Below are 12,245 nucleotides of genomic sequence, written 5' to 3' on the forward strand. Positions count from 1 at the left end.
TTGTATCTTTTACTATTTCTCAGGCCCCCTCGTAGATAGGATCAATCGGCTGTTCGAAAGCCACCTAAATTTTTACTGTTAAGAGGTAAAACTAGTTCATGCACTCGAATCTGGTACTACTTGATTCAAACAAGGAAGAAAGGGGGTGGGGGTGGGGGAAGATTTGTTACCTGAATCTAGGACTTGGTCGAAAGATGAAATAATGGGGACGAAAAGTAGGAGAGACTGGCTATCCAACTAGTCTCTTGGTCTCATAGGGAAATAAAGGGAAAACGCAGTACAAACTCAATATAAACCCGATCTATTGGTTGAAAAAGGAAAGAAAGTGGGGACTAGGGGACAAGTCAATAGAGTAAGTCCAGCACTAGATTTGCTAGCCTCACACAGTATAAGGTGGCTATACCGAACAAAAATGGGACCAATCCAGATATCATGTTCTGATGTTTGTTGCCCCGAACCACTCTTATGTAATGCCACTGGTAAAATGTGGCAGTTGCACTGTTAAAAGTAAGGACACGTTAAACCAATGTTGTTTTCAATGTAATGCCTCCAGTAATATGAATCAATGGCACTTTTTTCCATGTCCTCCTAAATTTCCCATTAAGATAAGTTGCTTGTTTTCGTTAAAAATGCAACTGTCTTGGTCCGCCTACTCTCCCGTGCCCAAATACCAACTCTATAGCAGTTGTTAATGTAGTGTTGCTGGTAAAATGAAGCAAGGGCACCATTAAAGTAATGTTGTATTTAACGGTTGTCATAGTTAATCCTAATGCCCACACTAATATCTAACAATGTTGCTGCTTTAGAAATTGCTACTGCCCTTGTAGGATTGCCATTCAGATAAGGAACATGCTTCTTTTCATTTGATGTATGTTTCATCACTTGTTAGTCACCCTCCTTTCCACCTTTTTTGTGCAAACAGATATATACATTTCACGCTTGATCTTAGTTGAACTGCACAAATGATATCCAAATTATAGTTGAACATTCCAGGAGGTTCACAACCAACCTTGGTGTTCCTCAATTTTATTGCAACTAATGAAGAAGAAGCTCAGTGTGTTTCGTTTTCTGATGGAAATGGAACCGGGGCTGGAGCCCTTTTCTTTTAAAAAAGGGTTTTTACCAGTTTTGCCATCGGTTGTATAACACTACTCAATTTTGCCACTAAAAATTTTCACTACTCAAAAATGCCATTGTTCCGTTAGACACAACCTCAAAAAGACCATTTTTCAACGTTACCGTCAGGTCAAGGGACGTTGACCAAAGGTAGATAACGGGAATACCCCTGATCTCAATTTGCACTCTCTCTCCATAGTATGGCCCTGCTTGTCAGGATAAAGAATTTTGAAGAAAAAAGAGACCTGTCGGGTTTCGAACCCGACACCTCGCTGTCGATGGGGCGCATGCCTACCATTCCAACCAACCCAAGCATCCGTTCAAATATAGAATTCTATTCTGATAGTGTAATCTACCTTGTCCTAACTAAAGAACCTAAGCCTTTGCACGACCTGCTAATGCCAGTTTTCCCAGTCGGAACCACAACCCCTAGCCGCCGCCGCCTGCCTAACCCCTCACCTGGCACCGCCGGTCGCCGGGCTGGCCGCCCAGCTCCGGCGCACCTCCACTCGCCGCAACTGCGGTGCCTCCAGCCGAGCGCCGCCGTGCTGCTCAACGAGTGCTGCCACCCGCCGCAGCTCAGCTCTGCCCCCGGCCCAGCAGGCAGCTCCGACGCTTCTCCCGGTTGACTCTGCGGCTCCTCCTGGGTCTTGAAGTGCAATTGTTTCACGGCAATGGCGACGAATAGCATGCCCAAATCAGAGGGTTCCATCGGCCACCGGACGCCCAACATGGCATAGGCTCTAAAATTCCTCCATGTGAGTATACTAATTCTCAGTGTGCGTGTGTGGTTCAATATAGCTTGTAGAGGACAAACTTCTTGTGTAGAATTTGTAGTAGCTGACGTTGCCTTATTGATAACCGCGTGCTAGCTAGCAACAAGAAAAGACATGACACGCTGCTGTGTTGGAATACTATTCCATCTACACGATATAAGGGATGTATCTCCTTTCACATCAAAAGATTTTTGTTGCTCAGCTGGTTAGCTCTCGCGGCGTGCAGGGCGTGGTCTTGGGTTCGAAGCCCCGCACTGCCAATTTTCATTTTCTCTTTTCATGCGCCCCTGACAGATGGGCCCACAAGTCAAAAGAGAGAGAAAGGGGAGTTGAAAAATGGGATAAGGGTATTTTCATCATCTACCTTCGGTCAACGTCCATTGACCTGACGATAACGGTGAAAAATGGTCTTTTTGAGGTTGTGTCCAACGGAACAATGGCATTTTTGAGTAGTGAAAATTTTTAGTGGCAAAACTAAGTAGTGTTATACAACAGATGGCAAAACTGATAGAAACCCTTTAAAAAATGAAGAAAAAGCTGCTAGCTCATGGGACATTGCTTCATTTTAGGTAAACTGCACCAAAAGGTCCCATGAATTGAATCATCCATGTTGGCGACTGGTGTCATCCCTTCTACGACGGCGTTGACTGCAGATATGGTTCCCATCACGAGGTATGTTCCTTTTTGGTCTAACCGTTTGCCAAAGATCCTGCATGTTGAGTCTGCTCTTGTGCTACTGTTTTGGCACTGCCATGATAAAGCAGTAATGTTATTATTTTGCACCTTAATCTAGTGGCACTATTAATTTGAGGCAATGTTTTGGCACCGCTAGTGCCATTGATTTTTTTTCATATATCGAAAGAGGGGGTTTCCTCCGATTTCATTAAAGAAACCCAACCATAGAGAACCATTATCTGACAACATCTCAGTGTAAACGGGCAGTTATGCAACTACTACTAGAACGGACTGAGTACTAGTAGGAGACAAGTTAGGCAGGTAGAGGGACGCAGCACCAGCTCGACCAAGTTTGGATTAGAACCCAAATGCTACCACAGAAACATCAGGGGGGAGATAGGGACTGAAAGAGCCAGCTTCAGCATCCTAGTCAAAGCACCCTCGGCCTCCATCCTTGCGATGCACGGTACACCTTGTTTGCCACCTGCTCGACCCTAGTGCCACTGATAAAATGAAGTAATAATAGAGTTAAAATAGAGCAAGTGTCCTCTCTATCATTTCATTTCCAATGTAGACAAAGAAAGTGCTTCTCTTTCTTAGTATATGTTTCATCAACTAGTCCCATTTTTAATGTTTAAGCATTTCGGCAAACTGAGGTGCTTAATTTTAGTTGATTTGAACAAAAATAGAGATTGGAATGTCTCAAGGACCCTCCTTGTACTACCGCTGTGCACTGATGTTCATCACTGGCAGAAGATGTATCGGGGAAACTTGGGTCAATTTCCAGTATGAGGCGTACCGTATGAGGCGTCGCAGGGCCATCTCACCCTCGCAGCATGGCATACTATGATACTATCACAGTATTCTCTTCTATTTATTAGTGTATGTTTCATCAACTAGTGCCAATATAATGTAATCACGCTTTTTCATTATCTGTGCAAACAGGGTTATTCAGCTGCATTTTGGTGGAACTACACAAATGTACGGATGGAACCGGCATATATGCAGAGTGCAAGGTGTGCCAAGTAAAAATTACCGACACCAACCATGCTCCATGCATGCATTGGCATCCACCACCAGAAGTGGGATGTGTGGCGCTCTCTGTGGACGGATCTTTCTCGGCAGCAAATCCTATAACCAAACACTAGTAGCTTATATTGGCAGTTTTCTAGGGAGTACTCTTTTCTAAAAGAAGAACCAATCTATTTTTCTTTATTTGTACACGGTGTCACAACTTTGACCCAAAGGTCCAGAGCTATTTTAAGGTGATTGGTGTAGTACTCGGAGACTGATTGTAAGCATGATTTTCATTAGCTATCACACTGATTGTAAGCATGAGCAGATGGAAGATTAGGTTAGTGCGAAGCTTACCTTAAACCCTACCGCCACCGTTGAAACGAGTCGAGCGTCGAGTGAACCGTGGAGAAAGGCGGGGAAGTGACGTCGCGCCATCCGGCCTCCTCTTGCGGTGGGAGAACGAATAAATCCTATGGCTCCGGCTAGCTCTGCCTTCGACGTGTACTCGATCGATTCATTATCCTCTGGGTGCTCGACCTTCGACGTGTACGCCCACCACCTCCGCCTAACTTTCGCCCCGGGCGAATCTGTCTGCTCCATCGCCCAGAGGAGATACTCGATGAACTCGAAGGACTGCGGCGTGACTGCCGCCGAGGAGTACATCGTCGTCGTCTCGCTCTTTCGCATACATTGCCAGCTGGCCCTCACCTTCCTCGAAATCTCCCACTCATTGTCAAACCAAGTAAGGATCACCTTCAACCTGGCTAACTTTGCCTGGTCGCCGCCGGCGATCTACACTGAATCGCTGTTGCATCCTCTCCATAGATGTCTTTCTCAGCGGTCCGGTGCTAGCTTTGGAAGATGGGAGGAGAGATGGTGGTCTTGCAATAGAGAAGAGGGAGAGGCGAGATAGTGGTTTTGGAATGGAGATGATGGAGAGGAGAGAAGGTGGTTTTGCAATGGAGAAGAGGGAGAGGCAAGACAGTGGTTTTGGAATGGAGATGATGGAGAGGAGATGAGGTGGTTTTGCAATGGAGAAGAGGGAGATGTGTGACGGCGGTTTTGGAATGAAGATGATGGAGAGGAGAGGATGTGGTTTTGCAATGGAGAAGAGGGGAAGGAGCGTGCGGCAGCGATTTTGGATTGGAGGAGAGGGACGGCGCGCTGTGACTGGATCAATATCAAAATCAATTTACCCTTCAATTAAGAAAGCGACCCCACATTAACTAGTCTCCCTTTTATTCTGGGTCGTAATTGACCATGATTTTCACAAATAAAATATATGTTATATGTTGCAAAAATAATATAATTTGAAAGTACATTCAGATACGAACCAAATGATACAATTTTTGGTGACATGCATTCACATTATTCTTGTCGAATATAGTATGTGGTCAAACTTTGACCCAAAATACGCAAAACAAAAAAATACATCGCCGCTCCTCTCTTGTTCCAATCTAAATCCAGTGCTGCTCCTCTCCTCTTCCATTCAGAACCACTGCCCCTCCTCTCCTATTCCAATCCAAAACCATCGTCGCTCCTCTCCCGTTCTAATCCAAAACCAGCGCTGCTCCTCTCCTCTTCCATTCAAAAACCATCGCCGGCGAGTGAAGGTGCTGTGGAGAAGTAGATCGATGGAGGAGTACAACCGATACGTGAGGATCGTAGACGGCGACCCTGTGAAGCTAGCTAGGATGTTGGAGATACAGTCTTGGTTTGACAACAAGGACCAACTAGCGGCGACGGCGACATCCATGGCCAAATATCTGCAACAGAGCGAAAAGGTGGCGATACTCCCAAAGGGAGTCGTGCGGGAGTACATAGAGCTGCTCCTCTGGGCCATGGAGCAAACAGATTCACCGAATCCGATCGTGAGGGAGCGGTGGTGGGAGTATAGATCCCAGATGGAGCATCCACCAGAGATTGAAGGATCGACCATCTCCAGGGTGCCGTTTGTGAGGGTGTCGTGCCAGAGCGAGCCGGTGGAGTCTTCGTCGACCGAACCCAACTACAAAGAGGAGAAAAGCTGTTGGACCGACGATGCTTCCCCGCCATCCTCTCCCTCGCTGTTCACATCATCTCACGGGGCGGCTGTCTGCCGCAGAGGTATAGGAGGGGACTACCCCCCCCCCAGCCCAATAGTCGGGCAGGTTGTGAATTGTCAGGAGGAGCTTAGGGTTGTCAGTATTTCCAGGTTGTGAATTGTGTTTTGTGTTGTGTATTTTGAGAGTACTTTCATATATGAATGTCTTTTGAATTTCTGATTTGCAGTATTGAGCATATGAAGTATTTTATGAATTCTAGAGATCTATTTTTAGCACTTAAGAAATGTAGTTTCATAGGAGTATAAAAGTGCAGACAATGTGATTCTCATAGATAAACTGCAAGTTTCAGTTTCAGATAAGAAACTGCAAGTTCATTTTCAGATAAGAAACTTCAACCTTCAGAGGCAGAGCATTTATATTAACACGGCTTTTCAAACAAGGATAACATCATGTTGGAAGTTTTATTCATGGTCGAAAATGGAACTACCAGCCAGTTAACATCATATTGATCAACATTCATGCATAGCACATCTTCATATGATGCACGGTCAAAAAGATATGCTATTTTCAAAATGCCCTGTAACATCCCAAATTTTCAATTTGGAATGTTATACATTAGATCATCATGCATAACATATTTTATTGCATTTTGTTTTGCGATCCTAGAAATTCTACGCAACTCAAGGACCCACGGAGAGAGTTGGGGATTTCATTATTTTCATATTTGGGTTTTCTCAAATTTTAAAAATAGGATCATTTGTTTTAATTATTTTCTCTCCGAAAATATTTCATATCAAATATATGAGAGGGGATAAAATGACTTCTCCACAAATAATGAAATATTGGAAGAAAAATATTAAAAACAAATATTTGATTTTATTTGGGTTTTATTTGATTTTATTTGAATTAGGAAAAATATGCGTTTTTCAAAATTGCATTTTAGGCCCAAATAAATGTTCATCTTGTCCGGTTTATTTTTAGAGGACGGGGAAAATTTATTTCGGGATTTTTGAAGTCCGTTTAGTATTTCTTTTCTTTCTTTTTCTGCACGTCCGATAAAAAAAAGAACCGACCTACCGGGCCGTGTCCGGCTAGGACTCTGGCCCGGCCGGCCTTTATAAGCCGCGAGGCCGCCCCGCCAGCCCAAGCCGCCCGCCCCCACGAAACCCTAGCGCCGCCGCCGCCGAGCCGCCCCGCCGCCGCCGGTTCCGCGCCGCCGCCCCGCCGCCCGGAGACGCCGCCGCCGAACCGCCGCCCCCGCCGTCGCCGCCCCGCAGCCGCCCGGAGCCCCGCCGCCGACCCCGCCCAACGCCGGAGCCGCCGCCGCCGGTTTTCTCCGGAAAACCGTGCGTGTTTTTTTAGAAAATCCCGGTTTATTTTTTTTAGATCGATTTTTTTTTGGTTTAGCCTATTTCGCGGACGTTCGTCCGTACGTTTGTTTTAACGAATGGTTTTCGTTGTTTAACCGCAGACAGCGAACGTCCGTTCGTTAGCCTGTTCGCCGGTTTTTCTTTTTCTCGGATTTTTCACGATTATTTTCGATCGCGATTTCAGATCTGTTTTTCGTTTTAGTATAACTTTTCGCTCGTTTATCGGAATCAGGCGATTCAAGCGCCTAGAGTTTCGTCTCGAAACCCTCTTTCTGTTTAACCAACTCAAACAAGTTTTCGCTACTGTAAAATTTGATTTAGGTCCAGATTAGTAAACAAAGCTTGTTTCTTTCGCGTCGTTTGAGTTTCGTTGCTTCATTCGATTTGATTCTTTTTGCAAACCGGAGTTCTTAAGTTGAACTTTCTGATTAGATCTTTTATTATGAGTTTTACCCGTGCACCCTTGCTTGATTGCTTATGTATGTATTGTTTGTTTGCGATAGAGTACCCAGAGTGCGAAGCGTGCTACTACGAGTCTCTAGGTTTCACGGATCATCAGCAAGGCAAGTAACACTTTGATCATACCTCTTTACCACCCAGTTTTATTGCATTAGATCAATCCTCAAACAATTGCATGATTAAGATCTGATTAAAATGTGGGTTTTGGGAAGTAGATGAGGTAGTACCTATTGCCCTGTTTATATCAAACCATTGGGAATTACTTCTACGTTTACTTATATTGCTATGCTATGCTCGTAGACGTGGATTGGGTTTGAGTGAATTTTTCCATGACAGATGTGAGATTGTTAATTAATGGTTCAATTTAAGGTGGCTACTTTAATTTACATCTGGGTGGATTGAGGCACCTGGAGAACCCAGTGTTGCCTGTATTTTTGGATATCCCGAAGTACCCGTGTGATCATCCTATGGACCGCCACCCAGACTCAAAGGGATCATGAGATTTTTCATGCTAGAAACTTCCGTGTGCAGCCACAAGCTATTATGGGCTCTAGCATAGTTGAGTAGGTTACATGACCTCTTGAAGAGGTGGACTAGCAGATGTAGGGAAAAGTAGGTGTAACTGTCCATCCAGAGTAAAGAGTATTGTTTCTAAAAGACTGTGTCTCGGTCATCCGTTTCTCAAACACCATGTAGTGCGAGAAATCAAGCGGAGGCGATCGAGTCTTGTGAAGAAAAGTGCGCAAACCTCTGCAGAGTGTACAATCTAATCATGGTTAGCCGTGTCCCCGGTTATGGACATCTTGAGTATCTAGTTCTTGGATTATCATGTGAATCTCATCATCATGTTACTTAATTTAATTTGATTGGGTTAATCACATTCTTAATTGGGATTGAGTTGGAGGTACCTTCTCAATGTTTAACAACCACCATAATAGTTAAATAAAATTTATTCCTTTGTGGTAGGGAAAAATTGGCTTTTCGCAAAACTGTAACCATAGAGCTTTACACCAGCTAAACATGCATGTAGTGATAGCATTATTCTGTTCATTACTCTCTATGTGTTACATTGCCAGCATATTCCATGTGCTGACCCGTTTTCAGGCTGCAACGTATCATGTTGCAGACTTTTAGACGACGAGTAAGGTGCCATAGGTCGTGGTCTTATACTCAGTGATGCCGTTGGAGTTGATGGACTCACTTTATTTTCCAAGCCTTCCGATGTTATCGTTTTTAGATGGCCTTAAGCCGTATTTATTGTAATAAGTTCTCTTTTGAGACATTCAATGTAATAAGCGTGTGATTGCTACTCTGTTATAAATCCTTCAAGTACTGTGCGTGTCAGCATTACCGATCCAGAGATGACACTGATGCACAGAGACTAGACTGTTTAAGGTCTGGTCGCTACATGCCCACACGATGTCGAGTATGCGAAAAATAGAGAAAACGAGGGATGAAGTTTTGGCAAGTGCTGGACATGGTGTGCGTAGATGACAATGGGGACCCACATGTCAATAATGGCAGAGGCAAAAAATTTGGAGATATTTTCCCTGCAACAGGTGGAATCGAACCCGGGCGAAGCAGTTGTCGGGTAGTGTCACTTGGCCACTGGGCTAGTACAGTACTTTCGTTACAAATAAGGCACTGCCTCAGGTGGTCCGATGTCCTCCTGCGCCTTTATGCGCTCGCCGCGGCGCCGCTATCTGACGTTGTGAACATGCTGAACAAACGAGAGGAATCTGGAGACGACTGTACGTGGAGAGGCGAACAGTCGGGACCCACCAGGTCTATGGCCGTACGCAAGCAAGTCCCTCATTAAAAAAATACTTCCTCCTAATGCTATACTGACGTTGGGGCCCACGAGTTTGTCAACATAGTTAATTTTTTTAGGTGCTTCAACATAGTTACTAAAGGAGATAAATTCACAACAAAGCCGGGGAGCTGGAAGGTATCATTTATTATCACTAGGCAGCAAGTATCAGCTGGGTTGTGGGCTGCCCCGTCTAGGCTTTATTTTTTAACATGCGCAACCCACGACATGTCGGTTTGTATTTTCTTAAGGACCATCATGTATCGACCGGACTAGGACCTCCTATCCGAGGTTTTATTTTTCCTGAAACATCGGCAGCCCAATTTATGTATTTTTTTAAGAAAACGCAGAGGTCTGTTCTATTTTTCTATATAAGAATAGGAACGCCTGGTCCAACTTATGTTTCCCTTCTAACTATATTATATATATTTAAATTATTTGATATGTTTATTATATAATATTGTTATTGTCATCATATATTTAACAGATACTTACATATGTAAGAAAACAATATCCCACATCTTATTAACTTATAAAAATAATTTCTTAACAATAAAATCCTGGATTTTTTGGCAACGAAAATCTTGATGATTGTGAATAAAAGCTTGGTAAGATTTAAGGACCAATGTAATAATAAATCACTTATTATTTAAATATATTTATAACAAAATGCTCAGCCCCTGTTTATTTTTTGATAATATTGCTACGCCCAACCCAACATTATAATTAGAATCAGCCTAGCAATATCGTGTATTTCGAGAAAGTGCAAATGGCCTGTAATTTTTTATGAAAAAATCAATGGGCCGCATGGACGCTACATTATTTGTTCACCCAGCCCGGGGCCTCGCCGTCGTCCACCACCTTGGATGCGCTCGGCGCGGAGTGGTCAACATGGTCAACGAACGACATCCATCGAAAATGGACTGTACGTGGAGAGGCTGACAGCTGGGTCCACGGCCGCACGCAAGGAAATGCCTCCTTATTACACAAATAATAATGATTCGTCCACCTGACAGCTGGAACCCACCGAAAGGGCCTCTGTATTTTGTGAAAAAACGTTCCCCCTGCTGATAGGTCAGACCCACCAGCTATATCTTCGCACGCAAGGAAGTGCCTCCTTATTACGCACAAAAAAATGCATACCCTTGCTAGCTGGGACCCACCATAGTGGGAGGCTGACTTGTGGGCCTACTAAGTTCACGGGGACGGAGGGCTTTGTCAACTTAGTCAATATGAACGATTCTAGCTCCAGTGACCGTACGATGTCCATCCAACGGCCGTAGTGCTTCTTCAACCTCTGGTCTTCTTGCTCCAACCGCCCAAACCAGCGCCGGTCGTGCCGCGTGCTCCTGCCTCCCGTGGCCGGCTGTGATGCCGCGAAGGCCTCACCGCCCCTTACTACTCCCACCGCTAGCCAGGCCATCCCTCTACTCACCCACACCCCCTGCTATTCTGCGGCGATGGCAGCCTCACAACGCGGCCGAACCAATGAACCATCATACTCCTCTCCGCGTGGGCATCCACTGTCGCATCTTCTCCAGCTCCGCGCCGTCCCCTTCCTAGGCCTCGCTGTCGTCCACCGCCCTGGTGCTCTTGTCACGGCGTGGTCAACGTGGTCAAGGAACGACTTCCATCGGAAGAGTACTGTACGTGGAGAGGCTGACAGCTGGGTCCACGGCCGCAGCAAGGAAGTGCCTCCTTATTACGCGAAAAATAATGATTCCTCCACACGACAGCAGGGACCCACCGGATGGGCCAACGTATTTCTCGAAAAAACGTTTCCCCCCTGACTGCTGGGACCCACCAGCTACATCTTCGCACGCAAGGAAGTGCGTCCATATTACGGGAAAAAAAATGATTCGCCTCCCTGACTGCTGGGACCCACCAGCTACATCTTCGCACGCAAGGAAGTGCCTAACAGTCGGGACCCACCTGGTCAAAGCGTACGTAGCGTTGTCATTCTGGTCGCGAACGTGTACGTACATACTAGTCGATCGGTCTATTTGCAGACTACAGCAATGAACCGTGGCCGTGTAAGGAAGGGCACCTGTCCTAGTAGAGGCGCGCATGTGTCGTAGTAGAGCACGCACGTAGCATGTACACGTACGTACAGCCAGGGTGCAAGAAAGAAAATACGGCCGCGTACGTACATACGGGCTGGGTCTTGAACGGCTACTTGCGCATACGTACGGCAGGGCTCGCGTACATGGTTGGGTCGGAACGGAGAAACTACGTCATCGTCGTGTTCATGGGGAGGCAATGGAATGCGTCGTGTTCATCGGGAGGCAACGAAATACGTTGTGTTCATCGGGAGCCAACCGGCTTGGACAGAACAGCCGATCGAAACGAAGCCTGGCGTACCGCACAATGGAGGAAACGGCCTTGTGTTCGACCGACCACGGTCAAAATAGGATGCTATTCATCGGGAGGGGTCTGGCATACCGCAAAACGGAGGAACAAACTTCTCTTGGACCTCCTACTGTCGAAACGAGATCCTGTTGATCAGGAGGGGTGTGGCGTACCGCAAAACGGAGTAAACGAACTTGTGTTGGAGCGCTACAGTCGAAACGGGGGTCCTGTTCATTGGGAAGGGTGTGGCGTACCGCAAAACGGGACTCCACAGGATACTGTTCATCTCCACCGTCGACCTCCTCCAACCTCCACGGGCTACTGTTCATCCACCGTCGACCTCCTCCAGCTCCACCTGCGACTGTTCATCCATGGCGTCTCCCCTCCTGCCTCCACCAGCCACTGTTCATCCGGCCTCCACCGCTCCTCCACCGGCTACTGTTCAACCAACCCTCTCCACGGGGTCCTGTTCAACCACCCCTCCACGGGCTACTGTTTATCCAGCCCTCCACCGGCTACTGTTCAACCAGCCCTCCACGGGGTCCTGTTCATCCAGCCCTCCATGGGGTCCTGTTCATCCACCCCCAACCGGCTCGATCGATCGGGGTCCTGTTCATCCAGCAGCAAT

Source organism: Triticum aestivum, chromosome 1D, assembly GCF_018294505.1.
Source record: "Triticum aestivum cultivar Chinese Spring chromosome 1D, IWGSC CS RefSeq v2.1, whole genome shotgun sequence".
Classification (NCBI taxonomy): domain Eukaryota; kingdom Viridiplantae; phylum Streptophyta; class Magnoliopsida; order Poales; family Poaceae; genus Triticum; species Triticum aestivum.